Below are 6,695 nucleotides of genomic sequence, written 5' to 3'. Positions count from 1 at the left end.
TGGACACTCTTGGTTGCTTCTTGCGGAAATTCCAAACAGCTGGGGAATTTGATCAATTGGTAGCATGCTATAGGTATTGGGGTCGATGCCCGCATTCCCCAAAAACACATTTTTTTTGTGGATCCAAGAAAGCTTCAGTTCACACTTCATGCAGCCTTGTCTTACGACAACCTACTGTCATGTCACAATGACAAGCAACTTTCCTGTCACACTGATGTCAAAATGTCAGATGAAAAAGCAAAGCATTACTTACTTTCAGAGGAGCAGCGTGACACACACCATTGAGATCCACAAACAAAGCTGTGGATAGTTTCCTTGAAGCCAAAGCATAAAGAAAGAACAAATACAAATCCCGAAAACCGGGATCGAACCAGGGACTTTCAGATCTTCAGTCTAACGCTCTCCCAACTGAGCTATTTCAGCAATACACTTAACTTAATTATGTGGCACCATTGACAATTTACATGCATGTGACTCACAATTTTGACACTCAAAATCTACATATTAGCCAGTACGGGGATCGAACCCATGACCTTTGCATTACTAGCATTAGACTCTAACCAACTGAGCTAACCGGCCACTAGCTATTGGGTGCAGTTGTTGAGATGCACTGAGCCTCTGCAAGTGCTGGCACGTAAACTAACAAGTCAACCAAGAGCATAGCCTGACAAGACTGGACACTCTTGGTTGCTTCTTGCAGAAATTCCAAACAGCTGGGGAATTTGATCAATTGGTAGCATGCTATAGGTATTGGGATCGATGCCCGCATTCCCCAAAAACACATTTTTTTGTGGATCCAAGAAAGCTCCAGTTCACACTTCATGCAGCCTTGTCTTACGACAACCTACTGTCATGTAACAATGACTAGCAACTTTCCTGTCACACTGATGTCAAAATGTCAGATGAAAAAGCAAGACATTACTTACTTTCCGAGGAGCAGCGTGGCACACACCATTGAGGACCACAACAAAGCTGGGGATAGTTTCCTTGAAGCCAGAGCATAAAGAAAGAACAAATACAAATCCCGAAAACCGGGATCGAACCAGGGACTTTTAAATCTTCAGTCTAACGCTTTCCCAACTGAGCAATTTCAGCAATGAACTTAACTTAATTATGTGGCACCATTGACAATTTACATGCATTTGACTCACAATTTTGACACTCAAAATGTACATATTAGCCAGTACGGGGATCGAACCAATGACCTTTGCATTACTAGCATCAGACTCTAACCAACTGAGCTAACCGGCCACTAGCTTTTGGGTGCAATTGTTGAGATGCACTGAGCCTCTGCAAGTGCTGGCACGTAAACTAACAAGTCAACCAAGAGCATAGCCTGACAAGACTGGACACTCTTGGTTGCTTCTTGCAGAAATTCCAAACAGCTGGGGAATTTGATCAATTGGTAGCATGCTATAGGTATTGGGATCGATGCCCGCATTTCCCAAAAACACATTTTTTTGTGGATCCAAGAAAGCTCCAGTTCACACTTCATGCAGCCTTGTCTTACGACAACCTACTGTCATGTAACAATGACTAGCAACTTTCCTGTCACACTGATGTCAAAATGTCAGATGAAAAAGCAAGACATTACTTACTTTCCGAGGAGCAGCGTGACACACACCATTGAGGACCACAACAAAGCTGGGGATAGTTTCCTTGAAGCCAGAGCATATAGATAGAACAAATACAAATGCCAAAAACCGGGATTGAACCAGAGACCATTAGATCTTCAGTCTAACACTCTCCCAACTGAGATATTTCTGCAATTCACTAAACTTAATTATGTGGCACCATTGACAATTTACATGCATGTGACTCACAATTTTGACACTCAAAATGTACATATTAGCCAGTACGGGGATCGAACCCATGACCCAGACCAAGACCAAGACCCAGACTAAGACCAAGAACAAGACCAGACCAAGAACAAGACCAAGACAAGACAAGACCAAGACCAAAACCAGGCGGAAGGGTAGCCTAGTGGTTAGAGCGCTGGACTAGTAATTGAAAGGTTGCAAGTTCAAACCCCCAAGCTGACAAGGTCTTGGTGTCTGGATGTTGTCTGGGTCAAACAAAAGACCCACCAAACAAAAGACCCACCAAACAAAAGACCAACAAAAGACCCACCAAACCAAAGACCCACCAAACAAAAGATCCACCAAACAAAAGACCCACCAAACAAAATACCCAAGAACCAGACCACACCAAGACATTTTGACATCAGTGTGACAGGAAAGTTGCATGTCATTGTTACATGACAGTAGGTTGTCGTAAGACAAAGCTGCATGAAGTGTGAACTACAGTTTTCTTGGATCCATAAAACAATGTGCTTTTGGAGAATGCGGGCATGGATCCCACTACCTCACGCATGCAAAGCATTTGACCTAATTCCCCAGCAGTTTGGAATTTCCGCAAGAAGCAACCAAGAGTGTCCAGTCTTGTCAGGCTATGCTCTTGGTTGACTTGTTAGTTTACGCGCCAGGCACCATTGACAATTTACATGCATGTGACTCAGAATTTTGACACTCAAAATCTACATATTAGCCAGTACGGTGATCGAATCCATGACCTTGGCATTATTAGCACCACACTCTAACCTACTGAGCTAACCGCTGAGCTAACCGCTATTGCACGCAATTGTTGAGATGCACCAAGCCTCTGCAAGTGCTGGCGTGTAAACTAACAAGTCAACCAAGAGCATTGCCTGACAAGACTGGACACTCTTGGTTGCTTCTTGCGGAAATTCCAAACACCTGGGGAATTTGATCAATTGGTAGCATGCTATAGGTATTGGGGTCGATGCCCGCATTCCCCAAAAACAATTTTTTTTGTGGATCCAAGAAAGCTTCAGTTCACACTTCATGCAGCCTTGTCTTACGACAACCTACTGTCATGTCACAATGACAAGCAACTTTCCTGTCACACTGATGTCAAAATGTCAGATGAAAAAGCAAAGCATTACTTACTTTCAAAGGAGCAGCGTGACACACACCATTGATATCCACAAAGAAAGCTGTGGATAGTTTCCTTGAAGCCAGAGCATAAAGAAAGAACAAATACAAATCCCGAAAACCAGGATCGAACCAGGGACTTTTAAATCTTCAGTCTAACGCTCTCCCAAATGAGCAATTTCAGCAATGCACTTAACATAATTATGTGGCACCATTGACAATTTACATGCATGTGACTCACAATTTTGACACTCAAAATGTACATATTAGCCAGTACGGGGATCGAACCCATGACCTTTGCATTACTAGCATCAGACTCTAACCAACTGAGCTAACCGGCCACTAGCTATTGGGTGCAATTGTTGAGATGCACTGAGCCTCTGCAAGTGCTGGCACATAAACTAACAAGTCAACCAAGAGCATAGCCTGACAAGACTGGACACTCTTGGTTGCTTCTTGCAGAAATTCCAAACAGCTGGGGAATTTGATCAATTGGTAGCATGCTATAGGTATTGGGATCGATGCCCGCATTCCCCCAAAACACATTTTTTTGTGGATCCAAGAAAGCTCCAGTTCACACTTCATGCAGCCTTGTCTTACGACAACCTACTGTCATGTAACAATGACTAGCAACTTTCCTGTCACACTGATGTCAAAATGTCAGATGAAAAAGCAAGACATTACTTACTTTCCGAGGAGCAGCGTGGCACACACCATTGAGGACCACAACAAAGCTGGGGATAGTTTCCTTGAAGCCAGAGCATAAAGAAAGAACAAATACAAATGCCAAAAACCGGGATTGAACCAGAGACCATTAGATCTTCAGTCTAACACTCTCCCAACTGAGATATTTCTGCAATTCACTAAACTTAATTATGTGGCACCATTGACAATTTACATGCATGTGACTCACAATTTTGACACTCAAAATGTACATATTAGCCAGTACGGGGATCGAACCCATGACCCAGACCAAGACCAAGACCCAGACTAAGACCAAGAACAAGACCAGACCAAGAACAAGACCAAGACCAAGACAAGACAAGACCAAGACCAAGACCAAAACCAGGCGGAAGGGTAGCCTAGTGGTTAGAGCGCTGGACTAGTAATGAAAGGTTGCAAGTTCAAACCCCCCAAGCTGACAAGGTCTTGGTGTCTGGATGTTGTCTGGGTCAAACAAAAGACCCACCAAACAAAAGACCCACCAAACAAAAGACCACCAAACAAAAGACCCAGGACCCAGACCACACCAAGACATTTTGACATCAGTGTGACAGGAAAGTTGCTTGTCATTGTTACATGACAGTAGGTTGTCGTAAGACAAAGCTGCATGAAGTGTGAACGACAGTTTTCTTGGATCCATAAAACAATGTGCTTTTGGAGAATGCGGGCATGGATCCCACTACCTCACGCATGCAAAGCATTTGACCTAATTCCCCAGCAGTTTGGAATTTCCGCAAGAAGCAACCAAGAGTGTCCAGTCTTGTCAGGCTATGCTCTTGGTTGACTTGTTAGTTTACGCGCCAGGCACCATTTACAATTTAAATGCATGTGACTCAGAATTTTGACACTCAAAATCTACATATTAGCCAGTACGGGGATCGAATCCATGACCTTGGCATTATTAGCACCACACTCTAACCTACTGAGCTAACTGCTCACTAGCTATTGCACGCAATTGTTGAGATGCACCAAGCCTCTGCAAGTGCTGGCGCGTAAACTAACAAGTCAACCAAGAGCATTGCCTGACAAGACTGGACACTCTTGGTTGCTTCTTGCGGAAATTCCAAACAGCTGGGGAATTTGATCAATTGGTAGCATGCTATAGGTATTGGGGTCGATGCCCGCATTCCCCAAAACCCCTTTTTTTTTGTGGATCCAAGAAAGCTTCAGTTCACACTTCATGCAGCCTTGTCTTACGACAACCTACTGTCATGTCACAATGACAAGCAACTTTCCTGTCACACTGATGTCAAAATGTCAGATGAAAAAGCAAAGCATTACTTACTTTCAGAGGAGCAGCGTGACACACACCATTGAGATCCACAAAGAAAGCTGTGGATAGTTTCCTTGAAGCCAGAGCATAAAGAAAGAACAAATACAAATCCCGAAAACCAGGATCGAACCAGGGACTTTTAAATCTTCAGTCTAACGCTCTCCCAACTGAGCAATTTCAGCAATGCACTTAACATAATTATGTGGCACCATTGACAATTTACATGCATGTGACTCACAATTTTGACACTCAAAATGTACATATTAGCCAGTACGGGGATCAAACCCATGACCTTTGCATTACTAGCATCAGACTCTAACCAACTGAGCTAACCGGCCACTAGCTTTTGGGTGCAATTGTTGAGATGCACTGAGCCTCTGCAAGTGCTGGCACGTAAACTAACAAGTCAACCAAGAGCATAGCCTGACAAGACTGGACACTCTTGGTTGCTTCTTGCAGAAATTCCAAACAGCTGGGGAATTTGATCAATTGGTAGCATGCTATAGGTATTGGGATCGATGCCCGCATTCCCCAAAAACACATTTTTTTGTGGATCCAAGAAAGCTCCAGTTCACACTTCATGCAGCCTTGTCTTACGACAACCTACTGTCATGTAACAATGACTAGCAACTTTCCTGTCACACTGATGTCAAAATGTCAGATGAAAAAGCAAGACATGACTTACTTTCCGAGGAGCAGCGTGGCACACACCATTGAGGACCACAACAAAGCTGGGGATAGTTTCCTTGAAGCCAGAGCATAAAGAAAGAACAAATAAAAATCCCGAAAACCGGGATCGAACCAGGGACTTTTAAATCTTCAGTCTAACGCTTTCCCAACTGAGCAATTTCAGCAATGAACTTAACTTAATTATGTGGCACCATTGACAATTTACATGCATTTGACTCACAATTTGACACTCAAAATGTACATATTAGCCAGTACGGGGATCGAACCCATGACCTTTGCATTACTAGCATCAGACTCTAACCAACTGAGCTAACCGGCCACTAGCTTTTGGGTGCAATTGTTGAGATGCACTGAGCCTCTGCAAGTGCTGGCACGTAAACTAACAAGTCAACCAAGAGCATAGCCTGACAAGACTGGACACTCTTGGTTGCTTCTTGCAGAAATTCCAAACAGCTGGGGAATTTGATCAATTGGTAGCATGCTATAGGTATTGGGATCGATGCCCGCATTCCCCAAAAACACATTTTTTTGTGGATCCAAGAAAGCTCCAGTTCACACTTCATGCAGCCTTGTCTTACGACAACCTACTGTCATGTAACAATGACTAGCAACTTTCCTGTCACACTGATGTCAAAATGTCAGATGAAAAAGCAAGACATTACTTACTTTCCGAGGAGCAGCGTGACACACACCATTGAGGACCACAACAAAGCTGGGGATAGTTTCCTTGAAGCCAGAGCATATAGAAAGAACAAATACAAATGCCAAAAACCGGGATTGAACCAGAGACCATTAGATCTTCAGTCTAACACTCTCCCAACTGAGATATTTCTGCAATTCACTAAACTTAATTATGTGGCACCATTGACAATTTACATGCATGTGACTCACAATTTTGACACTCAAAATGTACATATTAGCCAGTACGGGGATCGAACCCATGACCCAGACCAAGACCAAGACCCAGACTAAGACCAAGAACAAGACCAGACCAAGAACAAGACCAAGACAAGACAAGACCAAGACCAAAACCAGGCGGAAGGGTAGCCTAGTGG

This window comes from Oncorhynchus kisutch, unplaced genomic scaffold, assembly GCF_002021735.2.
Source record: "Oncorhynchus kisutch isolate 150728-3 unplaced genomic scaffold, Okis_V2 scaffold1244, whole genome shotgun sequence".
NCBI lineage: Eukaryota > Metazoa > Chordata > Actinopteri > Salmoniformes > Salmonidae > Oncorhynchus > Oncorhynchus kisutch.
This window is presented reverse-complemented; position numbering follows the sequence as displayed.